Source organism: Argiope bruennichi, chromosome 4, assembly GCF_947563725.1.
Source record: "Argiope bruennichi chromosome 4, qqArgBrue1.1, whole genome shotgun sequence".
In the NCBI taxonomy this organism is placed as follows: Eukaryota; Metazoa; Arthropoda; class Arachnida; order Araneae; family Araneidae; genus Argiope; species Argiope bruennichi.
In genome coordinates this window covers 30,190,983-30,213,157 of record NC_079154.1, presented here as the reverse complement: position 1 = coordinate 30,213,157, position 22,175 = coordinate 30,190,983, and the positions used below count along the sequence as shown (strand labels likewise).

The following is a 22,175-nucleotide window of genomic DNA, read 5'->3' as shown; positions in this document are numbered from 1 at the left end:
TTATGAGTAGTTAAGTTAGATAATAAAAGATAGCAATGAACTATATCTTAGTTAATATACTAATCCTTACTATATCTTAGTTATGATATTTTCTCGCAAAGAATCATTAGTATATCTGGGTCAATATACTAAGAGCATGCAATGGACTATCTGCTCATATATTCAAAGCATTTCTTTTATTTGTTCGATAATGAATGGATGGAATTTGAACAAAATTAAGTACAATCACCTTTCTGCAGTACGGCGTGAAGAGAACAAAAAAGTTCACGTTGTCACAGACAGACAGACAACCATTTTCTAAAAATGTGTTTTTCGAAATCAAGGAGGTCTAAAACGTGGGGACTTGTCAAAATCTCGAGTTCAAATTTTTTTGACGATTACTATATTCTCTCTATACTACGTAAACTATTTTATCATGTTCGAAACAAAATGACTAAAATTTTAAATAGACTTACAGTTGCCAAATACAATAGAGGAATAACAGGAAAAATTGTCAAAATTATATACAAAAGAGCCCTGGAAAGAATTTTAGTATATGCAGTTGCAACCTGGTGGAAGGGCACTAATAGACAAAGGCAAAAGATCAATAGTGTACAACGTCAAGCACTGTTAGTAATAACGGGGGCTTTTCGAACAACATCTACAGCAGCCAGGGCCGCCGCGTAGGGGTGGCAAAATTGTTCACCACACAAGGGTGCTTGGGCCACGGGGGCGCCAAAATTTATAGTATTTATAGTTTTTTTTTAATGTTACTTAAATAAAAGTTGTTAATTATACGCTAGCAATTTTGCATGTTTTGTATTTTCTAAGCAATAAAATGAGATTTAAATTTTATTTTATATTTTAATTTAGTTTTACTTTTATTTTCGTTCCTGCAGGTTGTTTTCGTTTGTGTAAAATAAAATTTGATTGCCGATACGAACAACAAAAACACGTTCCGTGTAGAGTTAGTGCTACCACACGGAACGTGTTAAAAATATAAGAATTTGTAACATGTAACAACAGGTATTGGGAATGTTTTGTATCGGAATATATTTATTCTTTATGTGCTGTGAAGCTGTTGCGGCTGAACGTCGTTGTTTAGTTTACTTTTTTTTCGTAATGATGGTGGCGGCACCACCGTGTGAGTGTGCCAGTGAATTAACAGGGAATACCCTTATCTTTGTGATGTTTTACCAAAGAGGATATGCCACCTATTGATATTTTAAATGAAAACAATCTTACCGATGTTTATGAAAACAATCTTACCGATACATTTCCAAATATTGGAATAGCTTTACGGATTTCTTTAATCCTTCCAGCTTCGGCGGCTACTGGAGAACAAAGTTTTTCAAAACTGAAAATTATAAAAAAAACTACATGCGATCTACCATGGAGCAGGAGAGCTTACCGGACTTGTCAATTATATCCATAGAGAGCGAAATTTTGGATAAATTAAATATAAAGGAATTGATATGAGCGTTTGTAGCTGCTAAAGCTAGGAGAATCCATATTTAAATATATTTTCTAATTTTTATATTTTACTTAAAAAATGTTTTATCCTTGTCTTGTTTTTAAAATTTATGAAATAATAAAAAACAATAAAGATAATTTAAGTAATAATAAAAAACAATAAACAATAAGACAAACGTGTTTTAATATTATAATTTTAAAGCTTTTCAGTTCGAAAGTCAAGTTTTGAATAATATAAAAGAGTATTTCACATATAGTTTGCAGCACTTTATAAAAGTGCAACAGAATCCCATAAAGGGGCTCCAAATTTCAATTTGAACAAGGGCGCTTAATACCCACGCGACAGTCCTGACAGCAGCTCTACAAATAATTAGTGGACTTGAAACAGTAGATCTGATATGTGATATTGAAACCGCTTGGTATTGGATAAAAAATTACCATAAAGACATCACTATTTTTGGCCAAACAATTCAGGGCTCTAAAATGATTAGTTATGAAAATAGATGGGATCACTCCAGTAAGATTGAAAAGACACAGTGGGATGTTTCTGCAGTGACAGCTCCGCATTCCATATACACAGATGGTTCGAAAATGAATGAACAAGTTGGTGTGGCTTTTTGTGTTTTTGTGGGCAAAGATAAAATTGAAGAGTTTCAGTATAGGCTTGAAAAGCACTGTTCAATTTTTCAAGCAGAACTTTTTGCAATTTGGCAAGCTTTAAATTGGAAAAACCATAATAAACCGTATTTACATTATCACCTATTCACGGACAGCCTTAGTGTATTAAAGCCTCTTCAAATATTCAGTCCCAAAAATAATTCAGTAGAAGATGTTAAAAGTCTGGTAGATGGTAATATTTCTTTACATTGGGTTAAAGCCCACATTGACATCAAAGGTAATGAACTAGCCGATCTGGCTGCCAAAGCTGCTTCATTTAAACCTGCAATTGACTATTACCTTGGAGAATCTGAAAGAACAATCAAAACTCGTCTTCGTAAAATTCTCATCGATGAATAGCAATTAAGATGGGAAAATAATGAAAAAAGGCCGCTTTACTTTCAGTATCTTTTCTCAGGTAAAAAGAAATAGATGTATTGACAATAAATATTTAGCCCAATTAACTACAAACCATGAACTTTGCCCGCATTATCTTAAAAGATTCTGTTTGGGAAATTGTAGTTGTAGATGTGGTAATGATTATGATGACATTCCACCCTATATTTTCCATTGCCCTATTTTTCATCATTTGAGAAAACTTATTAAACCTCAACTAAATATTTCCCAAATTCTATTAAACAATAAATTGACTTCAGAAGCTCAAAATATTTTGGATTTCCTATATCATAATGAAAACAAAGTTTTCCAAATTGAACAATAATTTATCCTGGTTTGCCGAGCACTGTTAAAAGTGCACAGTATCTAGTGAGTACAAGAAAAATAAATGCAAAAATAACTCTATCTGGCCTTTTGTTCCTGATTCATAGACTCTACCTTAGACTGAGCCATTGTATATATTTATTTTTCTGTTTGTTTATTTTTTCATTTGTTTATTTTTATTTTTTCACTTTTTTTTGTTTATTTATATTTTTCTCTTTGCTTTTTTTACTTTTTTTTTCTGTTTTCTAAATTTAAATTGCCTGTCTTCGTTAAATTTTATTATTTACAAATTATGTTCCAATGATGTTGTTGGAATATTATGTAGACTCTTATGTTTGGGCTATTTAGACCACTCCACTTTTTCTTTTAATGCCTGATCCTTTTTTTTTTCTTTTTCCTTTGGCTGTTTTTAGCTTCTAGTACACAAGATTATGAGAAAAATTTTTTGAATAGCTAGTCCTTTGATAGCTATTTAAATTCTATTTTTTTTTTAAATTTTATTTATGAGCTTTTACCGGTGTAACGCCACTTTTGGCACACACCTAATTATCATCAGAATACTGCGTGTACGAGAAAATAACATGATTGGTAGTAAATTTTCCCAAAGTATTAACGGGGAATCGCAGATAGCACTCAGCTTAATCAACATTTATACATTATTATTAAGTAAATACAATATTATATATATATATAATAGAAGAAATTTTTTGAAAACTTTAACACTTCGATTTATTTCATCAAGGGAGACATTTTATATACAAGAAGCGATGATAAAACTGACGTCCGTTTACATCGCAACTTAAGAGCAGAAGAGCAAAAGAGACCGAATTTTTTCCCTTCAGTGGTTTTACAGTGAGATTTTGATATGGATTTCTTTGACACCATTAGTTTTAAGATAGGGAAATTTAGGTATTTTTCAAAGAAGTTTGCAAGCATTAGGAATTTTTATCCGTTCACTTAGAGTGTGAGAACCTGCTGAATTAATCAGATTTATAAAGCGAGTGTGAAATTAATTAAATAAAAAAATTGGATCTGGAAATAAATGACCATTTTAGAATGAAGTTTATAGGGCTAAATAAAGATAAAAATTAGAAGATTAATTAGGATTTAAAACTAGATTTCATATATGATGCCTGCAACATCATCTGAGATTGTAGCAATCAACACTAAGTATTAAAAGCAAAGATCACGAAAGAACAGAGCCGACTCATTCGGATATACGGCATTCTTTCAGTTAAGTACACTGAGTCGGCAAAGAAAAGTTTCTGTCCCGTTAACATCATTTCGCCCTCCAGTCCGAAAATCCCGTCCAAAGAAGTCAGTAAAAAGGGACTAACGCCATTAGCTTGACAGAGGCACTTTTGTCCCTGAACAATGAATTGGAAGAAAATTGGTAGACAAAAAAAGAGAAAAGAGAATTTTAGTCACAAAGTAGTATCTGCTATCTCTCTCAGTGAGAGGGAACTTTTCTTTGTTAATGCAAGGCAGAGATCTAGAGAGAGAACCGATAGACAGCGCTAATGAGTTTCAATCTCCTGAATATAAAGCATTCTAGAAGAATTGATACTTGTTTTTTTGCAATTAGCAGAAGATGAGAGAAAACTGAGCAAGTATTTCAATTCGTATGTGATGCTTCAACTTTAAAGACATAACAATTATTCATTTGATCTAAATTATAAAAAAAAATGGCTATCTTTGAAATTACAAAATATGTTCATGAATTAGTGTAGAAAATAAGGAATCTAACAAGGGAATAAAACCATAGCATGTTTGAGAGCAATCAATTTAAGGTATCCGACTAGGTTCGGAGACGATTTTTTAAAAAAAATGATACATAAACATATTTTACTGTACCAAATAGCTAAAACAGACTTGAAAAGCCACTATCAGAAGAAAAAAGAAATACACTCATTGTCTTTGGTTTTCGGGGGAAAAAAACTGCTTATATAATGAAAATTTAGTACAATTTTCAATGTTAGGAAAAAAACCGAATAAGTTAAAAAATAATGGAAATATTTAATTTTTACTTCACTTGTACATAGCTCAAACTACATAAAATTTAACAGATCACAAGAAAAAACAAACCACACAATTTCAGAACTTAATTTTCGTTCTTCCATTTAAAAACATTTATATATTCAGTACACTCCCGAATATCCGGTCTAATGTGGAGGAAAGGCAGGCCGGATAACAAAAAAACAAACAAACAAACAAACAAAAAAAAACAAGTCAAGTAAAACGTGAACACAGGGGCAACCCGGTGAACCATAGAAGCAGTTGCCGGTATAACGTGAACACAGGGGCAACCCGGTGAACCATAGAAGCAGTTGCCGGTATAACGTGAACACAGGGGCAACCCGGTGAACCATAGAAGCAGTTGCCCGTATAACGTGAACACAGGGGCAACCCGGTGAACCATAGAAGCAGTTGCCGGTATAACGTGAACACAGGGGCAACCCGGTGAACCATAGAAGCAGTTGCCGGTATAACGTGAACACAGGGGCAACCCGGTGAACCATAGAAGCAGTTGCCGGTATAACGTGAACACAGGGGCAACCCGGTGAACCATAGAAGTAGTTGCCGGTATAACGTGAACACAGGGGCAACCCGGTGAACCATAGAAGCAGTTGCCGGTATAACGTGAACACAGGGGCAACCCGGTGAACCATAGAAGCAGTTGCCGGTATAACGTGTCGAGCTAAAATAGATGGCTCTGTACTGGTAGTTTATATATGTTTGTATACCGCACTGCAGCACATTTCAAGAATTTATTAGAGAAAAGGTAAGTTAAAAGATATAAACTGTTGACATTTTAACATAAATTCTGGAATGCCTAAATTCAATGCAGGAAACAAACAAAACATTAAAAGGTAATCGTAGGCCTGCTTCTTAAAAAAATTTACTCAAACTGTAACCTTATGATAACAGTCGAAACCTACAGCTTTTAGTTTTTGAAAAAGTCCTTAATAGATGACTGCCTCTGCATTTCAGCCCGCTTCCAACGCCTTGCCTTCCTCATTTAATTACGATAAAAGGAAACAAGGCTGGATAGTCACGAACCGGATACTCAGGAGTGTACTTTACTTATTTCACTAAAACTTTATTTAAAAGCATTGTAATAGTTCATTTTCCGAAAATAAATAAATCTTATAACTAGTTGGTTTCTAATTACATGCCAACATGAATTTTTTATGCCATTACATGGAAATATATGACATTTTCTAACGATCATCTAACGAAACATTTATAAAAATAACAAATATATACATAAAAATTAGCAAAACGCATGAAATTAAATCACTAAATATAGATAGAAAAGATACTTTTAGCAGCAGTATATGTCGCTTTAACAGTATAAAATATCAGCCTCAAAGTACTTTTTTTTTCACTTTAATACATAAAATATAATTAGAAGGCTAATTAAGAAATCCCATTGGCGCATGACGCCGCCATTTTTCTAAAAATAGAATCCAAAATAAAACTCCTCCATTTCCCAGAAGCGAACAAAAGAAACAGGGAAAAAAAGATTTAAAAAAAAACATAAGTGAAATATAAAGTGTACTTATTTGAACAAGGGAAAACACAAATTTTTCAAAAATAACTAATGTCGTCAGCTTATGGGAAAAAAAGAAGGAAAGGGAGGAAAAAATAAAGGAATAACTTAATCAAAATCATTTTTTTCCCCTTCCCTTACTTGACTGCTGAAAATTTACATGTGCTACTCAACTAAACCAAACAGAGGGTGATCCTCACTCGAGGGGGGGGGGTTAATGCAAAGATCTCTCGAAAAGAATTGATTTTGCCATCAACTTGCAAAAAAAAAAAAAAAAAAAAAAAAAGACAAACTCTTCTCGGGTTTGGTGAAAGACGATAAAAACTAAAAAGAATTTTTGTGGTCAGGGTAGGACGGGGGAAAAAAAGGGGTAGCAATGTTAGGAGATACTCTCTTCAAGTCGACTTACAGTTTTTTCGCAACTCAATTCGTGAATACAAAGCAGTTCCTTTCTTTTGAATAACTTAAGTTTTAGATATGGCGGAAAATGGTAGGATGTATTACAGAAACGGTTGCAGTGAATTTGTTGGGATATTTGAAGATATCATAACGGAGAGGACTTAAGGTTTACCTTCGATAAATTTATACAGAAATAATTTCACAGTGATGCGGGTGTTAAGAAATTAGGACTAACGGATTAAAAATTTTCAGTTGCAATTTATAGCTGAATAACTATAAGAAAATCCTGGTTAATTTTACAAAAAAAAAAAAAAAAATGCGTGGAAGTCATGTAAATTTCTGGATATAGTCAGCAGTTTTTAAAATTTTAAATTAATCAAAGCTTGATTGAAAAATATATTTTAAATTATAATTTCATAGGCAGCAGAAAATATTCGACAAAAGCAAATAAGATTGAATCAAGCAAAGGAATTGTTAGAAAAATTGAAAGCAAAGGATTTACACAGCTGTAAGAGAAACAAATGGCTTAGTTATTCTAAAATACTTTTAAAATCGCAGAAAATTCGAAACTCGATTTCCTGAATTGTGATACAAAATCGTTTGTACATAAAATATATCCTATTTCCTCTCTCGCACACGCGCATACTTACATGCACACGCATAAAAAATAAACACTTCTAGCTAAAAAAAAAAAAAAAAAAAAAAAAAAAAAAAGATTTGTAGACATCGATTTAAATAAAAAAAAAAATATTTCTAAAACGTTTAAAATATTTCCAGTTACAAAATTCATGGCAGCTTTTCAATTTACATATTCATACTACATGCATTTATTTATCCAAACATGGCTGATTCCATATTTTTAAATATTTTAAATTGTCTTACTATATATTCTGCAAATAAGTTCGGAGAATTCATTTCATTTACGACCACCAGTAAGTTTTGCCCAATTGCTGTATGAACTTGAATACAAAAATAATAAGGAAAGAAATGTTTGTATAATCATAGGAAAAGGTTTCCCCAAAGACTTCTCGTATACTCTGTAATAAAGATAATATGCCTTCCGCAAAAGTCTGGCTCTTGATATGACCGCTAATGCCTTGCATTGGACTGGTTAGTTACTACATGGAATAGTTACTAAAGTAAAGTCGGTGATTCGGCGGCTAGCAACTAATAGACAAGTATTCGAAAACCTAAGTTATTTTTGCAATTTTTTTTCAGACCAATTGAAACTAAAATTTGACATATAACTACAATTGTAGTAACAAGATCACATATCAAATTTCATTTGTTTAAGTCTTTGCGTTTTTGAGTTACTGCGTTTAAATTAGTGCGGAAGTACAGACAGACGGTTAACACTTTGATAGACATGATTCAAAATTTGATAAAAATTTACATTCTAGATGCAAAGTTTGTTTGGTAGATATTTATTATTTATGCGGTTTTTATGTTTTACAGTTATCCTGTTCATTTGTACTCGGATAACCAGACAGACAGAATTTCTTCTGACCAGATTTTGTTCCAAATTTGATAGAAATGTACAAATATGTTACAAAATTTTTCTGTCGAATTTCATCGGACCTACAGATAAACATAATTTAAAAATGAGTGTTTTGAACTAAGAGAGGTATGAAACGAGAAGATTTATCAGAATCTCGAGTTCGAATTGTTTGGATGATTAGAATACCTTTCTCTTTGAATATTGCATAAATGAGAAAGTAAAAAAAAAAATGATATAAAGGAAAACGAATACTAACTAATATGGCCGTAATTTCTATTAATAATTTTTTTAGTGATGAATAATTTTTACGTTTAGAAGCATTCAAATATTAATACATTCTATACTGAAAATGTGAAAACTTTTTTAATTCCTTTTGATTATTTTAAACTTAACAGGATTATAGGAATAGAATTCAACGCCGCCCAAAAGGTAAGCATACAGTCATAAGAATCTTGACAAATGTGGATAGGAACGTAACAAAAAATAAATGAATTATGCATAAGCTTTGGAGTTCTTTTTAAAAAAACAATAAATCATCTCTATTTTTTTGTTTGCATTGGAGAAAAAAAATATTGTCACTCCCATGATGATAAAAATATGTAAATAAAAGAAAATACTTCCGAAATCAAATATCGGTTCTTCGTAAATCAAAATTCCTATAGAATTTCCACACTTTTTTCTTCTTGGCGACAATCTGATAAAACTATGCCCAATATTTATTGTAGATTCTCAATAGAAGCACAAGTATTTTGTATCGAAATTTCAGTATTAAACATCTCATTCTTAAAATCATCGTTAACAACCAGAGGGAATGGTCTCCATAAAACGTTCTCGCATACTCTCTAATAAACTTGTCATGCCAGTTAACATCTTACATGGCATTGGCGCACAATAGTAATGAAATATTAACTTTGGCGTGAATTTAGCATTTTTACTTACTTTATCCTGTCAACCTTGGCGAGTTATTTTTCGATTAATCCCTGGCATAAAATATTAACTTTGGCGTGAATTTAGCATTTTTACTTACTTTATCCTGTCATCCTTGGCGAGTTATTTGGCGATTAATTCCTGACATGCGTTAATAGTATCTGAAAATCGAATTTGTAATAATTTACACACGTTTTTCTCAATCCATTGAAACAAAAATGTGACAAAAGAACTGCACTTGTAATCATAAAATCCCATACCGAATCTGATATATTTAAGTCATTGCATTTTTTAAATTATCGCATTTAAATGTTTCTGAAAATACAGTCCGACTAACAATCTACCCATGGTTGACTTTGATTCAAATTTGTGTAGATATCCACTCTAACGATGTTAAATCTGTGCACCAAATCTTATTTATCTAGCTCTCTTCGTTCTGTCGTTATCGTGTCAACATATTAACAGTCGAACCTTCCTCTGAACAGATTTTACTCAAAATTTGATAAAAATCTGCAAATTTGGTGTAAAGTGATGGGTTGTGGTGGTTTACTAAATTTCAACTGTCTAGCTCAAAGCGTTTTTGAGTTATTCAGACAAACAGATGGACATTTTCTAAAAATGTGTTTTTCTAACTCAGGGTGATCTAAAACGTAAAGATTCGTCAAAATCTCGAATTGGAACTTTTTTTGACGATTATTATATTTTCTTTAACTGACCTATATGAGAAAGTAAACAGAAGGCACTTTTATTTAACAGTTCCCAATGTTATTGCATGCCATTCATTTATATCGGTCAACAGCTATATCAAAGTTATCACGATTCAACTGTTGTAATAAATTTTCATTTCAATGCAATATGCAATCGAAATAAAGTCATTTTTTTTTTAATTCGCTGGAATACATTCGTAAAAGTAGAAATCTATGAATGTGTTGTAGAGAAAGATAATTTCCAGTCTGATAACATTACAGCATTCTTTAATTTGTTGGACTATCGAAAATTACAACCACCGAGGATGGTCCCCTCAAAACTTTCCAATACGAATGTTAAATCCTTTTTACATATTTCTGTTCCTCCAGATGGCGCTGATGAATGTCATCTAATATTCGATATAGTAAGCCCTGCTTGACTCGTGTGGCAGATGTGGTGAAAGCTTATAAGGCAGTTAACAGCTACGCTACACGGGTAACAGTTTTTGTATTGTGGTCTTGTTACTCAGCTGCGAACCACAAGGTCCCAGGTTCTATCCTCGCTCATAACAAACCGCCACACAGGCAACGGAGTGTACGGCTGGAAGGCGCCGGAGTAGCCTAATAATTTACACCACAAGTAAATTTACTGTACATAGTGTACATAATTTCACATTTAAGAATAAATAATTGAAAAGGTAATTTGAAATTCATGATCCACTGGACGACATTGTAACACTCCTCCCCATTCCAGCATAAAAATATGGACCGTATGGAAGGCAGTGAATATCACTCAGTACTCAGATATTTATTTTCAGAGTCTCGCACATGACAGTTGCCTGCTTCGTAATAAAGAAAACCTGTATTTGTGCATTTTTAAGCGTATTCCATTGGCAAACAATAACTGTGAAAGAAGCTATTTAGCCTGCGATCTTTAATGATTAATTGCTAGAATATGGTTAATACAATAGCACCAGAAAACAAGATATATATTTTAGGCACCTTTTGTCCGACTAACTGATGACAAAATTTGACACAGAATATAATCGAAGTCACAAGATCACATATCAAATTTGGTATATTTAAGTCGAATTGCCGATTTGAGAAGAGTGTCACGAAGTGCTAGAACTCAAGGCTCTAAACCCCCGGATTTAAGTCACTGCGTTTTTTATTTATCGTTTCTACATGCATAAGAAAGTTCTGATCGATAGATGTCCAACCCCTTTGACAAATTTGGCTCCAAATTTGATACAGGTTTACATTTTAGATAGTAAACTCGTGTATAGAATTTTATTTATTTAGCTCTTTATGTTTTGTAGTATCGTGTTAATTTGTATCCGAGCGTGGAATAGGCAGCTTATGAATAGATTTCACTAAAAATTTGATTTTAAATAAATATGCAAATTTGGAGCAAAAGCTATAAATCAACTTTCATTTATCTAGCTCAAAGCGTTTTGAGTTATTGTATTCAGAGACAGAGAGAGAGATATACATCTAAACATATGTATTTTGAACTGAAGAAGATCTGAAACGTAAGGATTCGTCCAAAATCTCGACTTTATTATTATTTTTTGTTGTTGCAATCGTTTCTTTTTGTATATACGAGAAATTAAAAATGTAAATTCTTGCAAAGTAATCCAACTCGCTAATGCACATACATGTATATGCTATTAAATGGAAACTCACAATATAGATTTCTAATTCCTAATCCATTCTGCAATATATAAGATCAAGAAATTTCCCACCATTTAGAATGCCTATGAAACTGCCGCTTTGTTAAAATCATCGAAATGACAAACACCTTCACTCTTTGTTCTAAAACAACTAATACCGGTATTTTGTTGCTGTTGCTAACATGTATATACTCTAGATTCATTTCACAAACTGTAATGATTTTTTTCTTCTTTTTGCTGAAATAAGCTGCGTTATTCAAACTATTTCATTATTTTGATATCCAACTACAAACATGAAAACAGTTTTAAAAAATGGAATTGGAATTTTTGGGGATTCTTTGGGTAAGGGAAAGGGCATGGATTCCACCAAAACTGAAATAAAAATTAAAAAAAAACTTTTATCGCAATTTCTCATTTGTTAATTAAAATAATAATTCAAAATTTACTAGTAATTAAAAATTTCGACCACAAATTTAGAAAAAGCAAAACTCTTAGAGAGGAAAAAAAGTATATTTATATTTTTGGAACAGCTATTAATATTTTTCTTTAAAAAAATGGAAAAAAAAAAGTAATTTAGAACGTTTAATTAAGGTTCCAAAAGCTTTTAAAAACATTTAGCACACAATAAACATGCTTCGCAATATTAAAAAAAATTCACAGTTTTATCTTTTATTCTTATTTTGTTTGATATCAAAAGAAATGAACAGAATAAAAGAATGAAAGCTGAAAGAAATGAAGAGAATAAAATAGTAAGAAGAAAAAGCAATTCTAGAAACTATAAATGGCAGTTTATTTTTCTCGTTTTTATTATTATTATTATTATTATTTTTAAAGAAGAAGATAAAATAGGTCTTCCATGTCTTCTTATTCAAACTTCCATCATGAAACACCTTGATAAAGCAGACGATTCACGAATTTATTTATCTATTTTTTTTTCTCTTTTCATTCATTTTACTCATGAAATAGGGGGGAAAATAGTAAAAGAAATTTTTGCGTATAAAGATCGAAACAAAAACGAAAAAAAAAAAGTTAAATAAATGTTAAATACAAATAAAAATCTTTGCTTTGCACAGGGTGAAAAAATTATATAAATTATGGTTTGAAGGTTTTATTTTTATAAAATTCAGTTTAATTACACATTTTAACTATTCAAATTTTAATACTGAAGAAATAAAAATATTTAAAAATTAAGTAAGGCGATAGTTGTTTGAAAAGAACAACTCCATTTTTATAATTTTTTTTCATTTATTTTATTAAGGAATAATAAGAAAAAATTGGCAGTACAAGTTATATATAATTATATATTCAGAAAATCTAACAATTAAAAAAAAATCGAGTTTTATTTTTTCTACATTTCCTTTCATTTTAATTCATTTAAAGAAAGTAAAAAGACTGATGTAAATTGAAAGAATCTATTAATAGATGAAGGAATAATATAGTTCTCCGGAACATTAAAGGTCACGATATAAAAACTGATATAAATTTCTTTTGAATCATACGCGAAAATTATTAATAGGAATATCTATATACATAAAACGCTAACGTATTACACAGAAAGCAAGCTTATTATTAACTGTCGAATGGCAATAGTTAAATATAAATAAAACATCATACGAATTTTAAACGGCTTCATTCGTTGAACATTTTTATAGCTGCACTGAATTAAATTTTTCGCTTAGCCAATTAATAGAGCTGCAAAATATTATTAGACGTGTTCTGGAGATAGTTCGCCTTGTCACCAAAGAGGACATTCGGTCAGAGGAAAAAAGATATAAAAGAAATCAAGAAATAGGCTTCAAACAAAAAGTTCAATTAAGAGCAAAAATAGGCTTAATCGTAGCCAAATAAGTAATCGTGGTAAGAAGATTAATGTATGGTTTCTCGCCAAACATGTTAAAATCATGCCAATCTTCCAAAGACTCTCTAAAAGTCTGCAATCCTGGGAGATACCAGAAATGCTAATAAATGGCTTTTAAAATTGCAATAAAAATTGTCTCGATTATATTTGGCGAGAAATCATTCGAAAATTTTTCAATTTTGGTACTTAATCTTAAGTCTAGCCGTAATCGCTATGACTTGCTGATGGGAATTGATATTCATATATTTCACAATTACCTTTTAATGATATAAATTTATTTTCCATACACTATTTCCCTTAACTTTAATAATGTTTTACATTCAATTTGATGCATTATCTGAAACAATGTTTTTAAATACTATGGTGGGATTCAAACTCTCCAGCAAAACATTCACACACGTGCTTTTAACAATCATTAAATCTGTAGCAGCATTTTCATTTTCACTTTTATCTCTTAGTATATAAACATTGTAATTTGCAATAAACTATTTTAATTGAATTTATGTGTTTAACCGTATAAAATCACGAAATGTAAAGCATTTTTAAAGAAAGGAATCCCATATTAATAATTTAACAACCTGAAAATTCAATAATCTAGTCGGCAAAGGCAGTTAGTGTTAATTAAACATGCATTTAAATAAAATTCAAATTTAATACAAATGATATTTTAAATTTAGGAAATGCAGATCGATCGAACTTTTCAACTGACGATTTCATAATCCTAATTGAGAAAAATCATTAAATAAAACTTGCAAATTTCGAGCAAAATATATGTTAAAGCTAACAGCAAATAAAATTTCAGAGCATTAAAATGCAGCCATAATTACACAAAGCAGATACTTTGATTTAACCTTTAAAGTTTTCCCAGGCACGATGAAAAGATACGAACGCCTCGGCCACCTGCTGCTAAGTCACTAAAGTAGTCAATCGAAAAAGGGCAAAAACGAATACTGTATCTACTTTCCCTGCGTTACATCGGATATGCGATAAAAAGATCACAAGAAAGGTTTTCGATATTCTTGCGCTGGAAAGGGTGAAAATTCAAGCCGCACGCATCTCATTTTCACTGTCGCACTTCGACACTCAAAAGAGGTTCGGTTTTTGAAGAAAATGCAAGCCACCTGCAACTTAAAGCAATAAAGATCTCTCTTTTTTAATATTTATTTGACATTTAAATAATGCTACAGGAATTATACGTTCCGATGGAAACATTAAGCACTGACACTATAATTGAAACCAAGTAATATAATGCATTTTTATATTCTATAATGCGACAAAGTTAATGGCTACTAATAATTAAATAAAATATATAGGCCAATAAGTTCAAAAATATACAATTTGAAATTTCTATTCGCATTTCATAAGATACTGATATAAATATATTAATTGCAAAATATGAAAATTTCGCACAATTCTATTCTTTTTAAAAAATTAAGACAACAGAAAAAATTTTAAAAATTCGAAGCTAAAAATTAATAATGTACAAAAATTGTGACTTGCATTTTGACCTACATTTAAACAAATTTATTTCTAAATATCTTGTTTAAATATTTAGATACTAATCACATACTGATTAAACATAAATATTTTTCATTGGTCATTTTAATAATAAAAAAAAATCATGAATGCACTTAGTTTAACATGTTATTTGAAACAATCTGCTCTATTATGCATTCATTTTACAGTTTACATATCATTACTTATGTTTTTGAACTTGCAATCAGTTTTACCATGGTGAAATAGGGTTCCAGATGGAGCTATATGATATTGTCAGCATGAGAGTAGATAGAAAAAGTCTCTAATAGTTATAAAAAAAATGTGTTTGTGTGTGCAAAATTGCATTTTTTCAGAAAAGGCACTTATATAAATAAACTTAAAATGCAAAATCTTATATAAACATAAAAATTGAGCAAATCGTTAAGCCGTTTCCGAGATACACGAAATAAATTTATATATATATACAAGAATTGCTCGTTTAAAGTTATAAGATTTAAAAGACTAAATATAATCAACAATAATTAAAATTTAGCAAAACGAAAACAGAAAACAAAAATTCTATGAAAAATTAAAAGAAAAAATTGACAACTTATATGATATGTAATTTTTATCAGACGTCTCGTTGATAACTTCTTAGATAATTCATTTGACTTGCAATCAAAAATTAAAATTTCTTTATATACGCATATTGAATTAATATTAAAATTTTTAGTATAAAATAAAACGATATTGGTTTACAGAAAACTATATCTTAAAACTATCTTGCGAAAATATATTCTTCAAAATGTTACTTTATCAAAAACGCTCCAGAATCCTTTAAGCTATATAAACAAATAGTTGATAAGTGAACCCGGTTTATGGATGGATTCCAGTAATTTTCCGGGTGTTTCGTACATCGATCAACAAAAGTAAAGGACGATACACTTAATCCTATAGATTTTATCTTATACAATTAATCAACTATAAAAAACTACTGCAACACAATAAAAAAAAATCACAGGAGTAGGTTTTTTTTTTTTAACAAAAAATAATAAGCTGAGTGGAATAAATTTTTAAAAAGACATCGACAACAAATAAGGCGCTATTCTTTCAAAAAATTTTTTATAACATATAGATGAATATATGTTATAGCATAGATAAAAGATAAGTACCCGAGAAGTGATGATAATAACAGTGGTGAATTCTTTATCAGCTTCATTGTCTCAGAGTCAAGTATTGTCCGAGGACAAACTATTTTTTAACCTGATGCTTAAGATAATAAATTTAAATAACGAAATAATTAACAAACCCCGCAGACGATACCCCTTTTGTTATTAAAATTGTTTCTGCTGTTAAAAATTTGAAGCACATTCTTTCATTTTAATAATTGAGTCTTCAAAGCTCTTACAGGAACTAACTTTCTTTCAACAAAGTGCTATCATTATTTATTTATTTAAATTTAAACAAATAACGAAGATTTTGGATCAAGTATTTTTAGGAAATAAGAGCCTCTTTATTTAATCAACAGAACACGAAATGCATCAGATTCAAATTTTATTTACAGTACACTCCTGAGTATCCGGATCGCGATTATCCAGCTTCCGTGCTATCTGGCCTAGTTTTCTGTTATCGTAATTAAATGAGGAAGACTAGGAGTCTATTAAGTCATCTATTAAGGACTTTTTCATAGCCTAAAATTTGTAAGTTTTGATCCTTATCTCAGAGTTATGTTTTTATATTTGTGTATTCTTAAAAAGTAGGCTTACGGTTTGCGTTAACGTTTGTTCTCTGCACTTAAGTTGGGCATTACTGAATTTATGTTAAAATGTGAACAGTTTATATCCTTTAACTTACTTTTTCTGTAATCTTGAAACGTGCAGTGCAGTAGATAAACTATCAGTACAGAGCCTTCTATTTTAACTCGACACCTTACCGGCAACTGCTTCTATATTTCCAGGCTCGCGGCTGCGTTCGCATTGAGATAAATGGAGAGCTCAGTACACAATAAGAAGTGAGAAAATACGTATTATAATAATGAGTTTTGGTATAAAAATTTGTCTTCTGTTATTGGCAAAGAAATGAATTTCATAGAACTCCTGCATATCCGGTTTTTCTGTTATCCAGCCAGTCCTTCCGCCACATTGGGCCGGATATTTGGGAGCTTACTGTACTTATTCTTTTATTGCGGATTGATATTTCTAATTGCCGAAGAAAAAATATTTGTAACTTATATTGAGAATATGATACGTCATCAAATGGCAGCAAATGAAATTTAAAGCTGCAAATGAATAATTGATACGAATTAGCCAATTATAGCAATGAATAAAAAATAAGCTGTCAAAAATTAATAATATAAACTTAATTAAATAAGTCTTTGTAGATGTATGTTTTTTGGAATCAGTTGATTTGATTGAATTCCAATTTTCAAAAACATGAAAGCAAACTGTTTTTCAAAAGAATTTATCACTTGAATTAAAAATTAAAAGCATATTTTTTGCCACAATAAACGATCACTTATCTTTTTCATTCAATGTGGAAATTTGATTTTTTTTTTGTTCCTAAATTATGAAGGAGAAACCTTTATTCGATAAACATATATTTAAAATTATATTTAGCTTAAAAAGATTTCGAATAAATTTTGTAGTTCAGGTTAAAATGGAATACCTAAATTTCAAAATTGATCAATCCACGAATTAAGAAAAAAAATGGAAAGTTTGAATAAACAATTTTAATTCAATGGTTTTTATATAAAAAATTTTACATTATAATAGTTTAGTTTAGTTATATTAACGTCCCGTTGTAAAAGCAACACTAGGGCTATTTTGAGACGGACTTCGTAATTTTGAACCGAGATCAGATGACGAGGCCGCACCTGAGCTAGCACACCCCTCTCCACATTGTACCACACCAGAGGGAGGACGTTTGGTCTGACGGATTTAACGTGCAACAGACCCCCTTACACGACGGTTCTTCGGTGGAATCGGGTCACGAACTTGAAACCCTACGGCTCACAAGCCGAGACCTTACCACCAGGCACTCGGCCTTCTAACATTATAATAGAACAGCACTAAAAGGAAAAAAAAAGGATTTTTTTTCTTGTTTATAAACAAATGAGCTTATATAAACTAACAACATTCAAGAAAAGAAAAATGAAATCTTTATTTATTAGCCATTATAAGGGAATAAAAAATCCAACATCTCTTTTATTTCTATATATAAGAAATTTTGCAAAAAATACGAAAAAAGAATTAAATAAATGCAAGTCTAATAGGACAACAAGATAAATTTAAGTCTGAAAATTTAAGGGTTCGCTTGAATAAATAGAAGTATCTCGGATTTTTTAAAATTGAAAATCAATCGTAATAATTTTTTTTTTTTTTTGTAATTCTGAAATTTCTAGATATAATGAGTTTCATTAATGATAGCTAAGAGGAGAAAACAAAAAGAACACTTAATATAGAATGAGATTCAACGAATTGGCACTTAGATTATGCCATTCAATAGATGATACAAGGATGAAAACTTGTAGCAACATAGCATTGTTTCAAATATAACTATACGGAACAATAAAAAACACCCCAAAGGGAATAAGTAGCCTCCCAAAACTTTCCAACAAGCTCTTCAATAAACTTGTTCAGCCAGAGAACGCCTTGCATGGCATTGGCAAACAATAGTTACGAAATATTAGCCTTTGGCGTGAATTTAGCATTTTTATTGAATCTATCGTCCTATCTTTGGCGAGTTTTTAGTCCATTAATCCCTGTTATGTAGTTAATAGTATCCGAAAATCAAATTTGTGCTTTAGATACGTTTTTATCAACCGATTGGAACAAAGATTTGATGCAAAACTGCACTTGTAGTCACAAATTTGCATAGCAAATTTGATATATTAAGTCAAAGCGTTTGCATGTTTCTGAAAATACAGACCAACAGACAATCTATCCGTTGTTGAATTTAGCTTAAAATTTCACCGGTATCTATACTGTAGATGTTTAATCTATGTACCAAATTTTATCCACATAGCTTTCTTCATTTTGTAGTTATCATGCTAACTTATATTCGAACAGGCGGACAGACAGACTTCCTCTGAATGGATTTTGCTCAAAATTTGATAGAAACCTTCAAATTCCGTATAAAGACCACACACCAAATTTCATCCCTCTGAATCAAAGCGCTTTTCAGTTACCTTTAGGTCAGAGACAGACAGACAGACATACGGTCATATTCCAAAAATGTGTTTCTCGAACTCAGTGGGAACGTGGAGATTCTTCAAAATCTCGAGTTTGAAATTTTTTAGCGATTACAATACTTTTTCCATACTACGTATAAGTAAAAAAAAAAAAAAAAAAAAGTAACTCAATTGCAAATGTAGTCATGGAGATATGAAAGTCATAAAGGTACGCTCATTTTTTAAATATAGAAACTTTGCCGCATTCTGATTCACGAGAAGATGCACATTGTATTGTTACACATAACAAAATATGCCACTTTAAAAGATGCACGAATACCCCATATGTCTAGTATCACCGTGACAGCAAGATTAAATTTAGAAATTCCTTACTTCAGTTCCCCCGTCGCAAATCTTAAACAGTACATCGAAGTGAACCGAACGATGAATCCTAAACTTTTATTAAAAAATATTACTTTGAGAGACACATCCCTTTGTCTTGGTATCCAAAACCTAACTGCACTGAAAACAAATTTTTGCTGCTAACCGGAAAATAAATCCAGAAGTTTCGAAAAGAAAACCAATTAAAGCGAACTTCCTGCAGGAAACATGGTTACTTTTATGCGAAGAGGAAGGAATTTCTATTAATTTAGGAAGTTGTTCGTCAAACAAATGTTTTCCGTCTTATTGCATGATATCAAGCATATTATAGTTAGAAACAAATGCAGTGGCGATGCAATTCGTATTTTCTTATCTTTTCAAAAAAACATTCAAAAGTAACCTCCGCTTTCCATCAGAAAAAACAACAACAAAAAAAAAACTTTTTCTTGAAACAGTTAGTTATTATTCGCAAAAGCAATCAACATCATTCCGGTTCAGTTAAGAACTTGTCTATGTTCTTGACGAATGATTTTATTTGCAGTAAAATGGCGGGAAAAAGAAGAATCAATCATACATCAAAGGATTTCATTCAAATGCAATCACATATAAACATAAAGCCAAGATCTACAACTGCTAGAGAAAATACAAGCTTTAATCATTTTCGATCAAGAGAATGAATTTAGAAATTTATTTTCCCTGTTGTTCTGGCAGGTGGAATGGAAAAATATGCCAAACGAGAATTATTTTCCCTTTATTTCTAACATCTACACTTTTATATTAACCACTAGCTTTAATAATAAATATCAAATGAAGTTAGGAAAAAATAAGGTTACATGAATTGAGTCATTACATAACGTTAAAATTCTAATGATATAAAATCAAATCACATGGGAGCCTTAGTAGCATTTTATTATAAAACACAATTTATGGAATGAATGCACAATTGCAGTTTAGCATTTTTTTTGTAACTTAACAAAGAAGGAAAATAATTAAAGAAAAATTGGAAAAAACGCAAAAATAACCCAAAGGACATTTTCTCACTCTCTGACGTAGTTCCATCGCGTGTTCACAAATTCTTCAATAAACCAATTCAATGATTTCTTATCTGTTGAACTGCAAATTAAGATTGTTCGTCTTTTTACCTTTATAAAAATTCCCGTGACTAATTATACGCTCACTAACCCCCGACTTAGTGCTCACCAGATGTACGAAAGATTTAAGCACAACATTTCCAAAATAGTCATGGAATTGAAACAGCAAAATTTCTGCAGACAAGATAGAATTTTTGTTTTAAAATATCAAGCCAAATGTACAGCAAACTTATGGAAATTACAAGAATTTTAGAATTGCTTCTATCAATTAAATTGCAGACCCCTTTTTAGCAAGCTACGGAATCTATAATATAGAAATCCAGTACTGTCTGTAATGCAAAGCGAAGTTTAAAATATTCCCAATTCTTGATCGCCGTCGTTAGCAGATACGCAAGTCAATTTTGGCGCCAAGCAATTCGAACAGGTTTTGTTTTTTATATATATATTTAAATAGACTGATTTACTGATAGACCATGCGTATAAAGCTAAGCCTGAATAAAAAAGACTAGTTATGTATTCATAAATTCCAGGCTTTAATTACATATTTTAAGCTGAATTGTGGCAAAGATCAATGAGCTGAACTCTGCATATTTTTTAGATTAATTCATTACGTTCTCACTTCATGGACCAACTAAAGGTTATATTAAAATTTCCTTTCAGAATTTTTATTAAATTTTGTATTCAGCATAGCACATTTTTTTTTTGTTAGTAGATCATTATTTGTTTCAATCCGATTTCAGTGACGAGTTTTTATTTAAGAGCGAAAGGTCATTATAAATAGAAAAGATAAATGTTGTTTACAATTAAATTTTTAAAAATAATATTGAAATTTTTTTGTTTATAATAAAATACCGATTCTTTATAGTTTAACTTTAATGTTACTATATATTTATATCTAAATGTATTACAAATGATATAAATTTATTCTTTAAGCATTCTGCCAATAGGCATGAAATTTTCTACTCATGCGCATGTTCACGAGTAGAACTTTTGTTAATTAACATGTGAAAATCAAATCTACTATTAACAAGATAACAGCCCCTCTAGATGGGGATATTTTTTAGTCTAAAATAAAGCTCGTAAATTTTATTTAATGTCTACAACATCTAACAAGCTTATACTTTCACATAATACCAGTAAAATTTAAATGTATTACGGACTTAACTATATTTGCATAAGATAAGTGAAAAGTTAAGTATAGAGTACCTTGAAATTTCATTTAACAACAGTTAATTTAAGAATACTACCCATTGTTTTCAAAATTTACATTCAAAACTTTTCAGCAAAAATAAAAGTCTAAATTCACATTTCAAGTAACTTGATTTTCAGATTGTTGTACAGCTATGACAAAGGAACAATGCTCTCACGGAATAATAAAAGAACCACGAGGATTAAAATGTCCACAAACAATCACAAAATACTTCGTCCGAATCTAGATCTGAATTGACTGATGTCCTAACGAAGGGTAATTTGAAACTCTTCCAACAATTTCCAACGCAATTACTTCAACCTCAAAAGGCTGGGATTTCACCGTGATATTTAAAATAAGAGTTACCAATGTTTCTTTATGTTTGTCGAAGAAAAGAATGCATTTTAATGCGCTCAGCAAAAGGCTTTTGGACTATTACCTTTTCAC

At 30.8% G+C, this 22,175-nt stretch overlaps 1 protein-coding gene across 1 annotated transcript in view; it reads right to left on the bottom strand.

The window, feature by feature from the left end:
- Positions 1–22,175, bottom strand: part of LOC129966760 (protein O-linked-mannose beta-1,2-N-acetylglucosaminyltransferase 1-like) — a 108,120-nt gene that overhangs the window by 5,289 nt on the left and 80,656 nt on the right. The gene's annotated exons all lie outside the window — the stretch shown is intronic.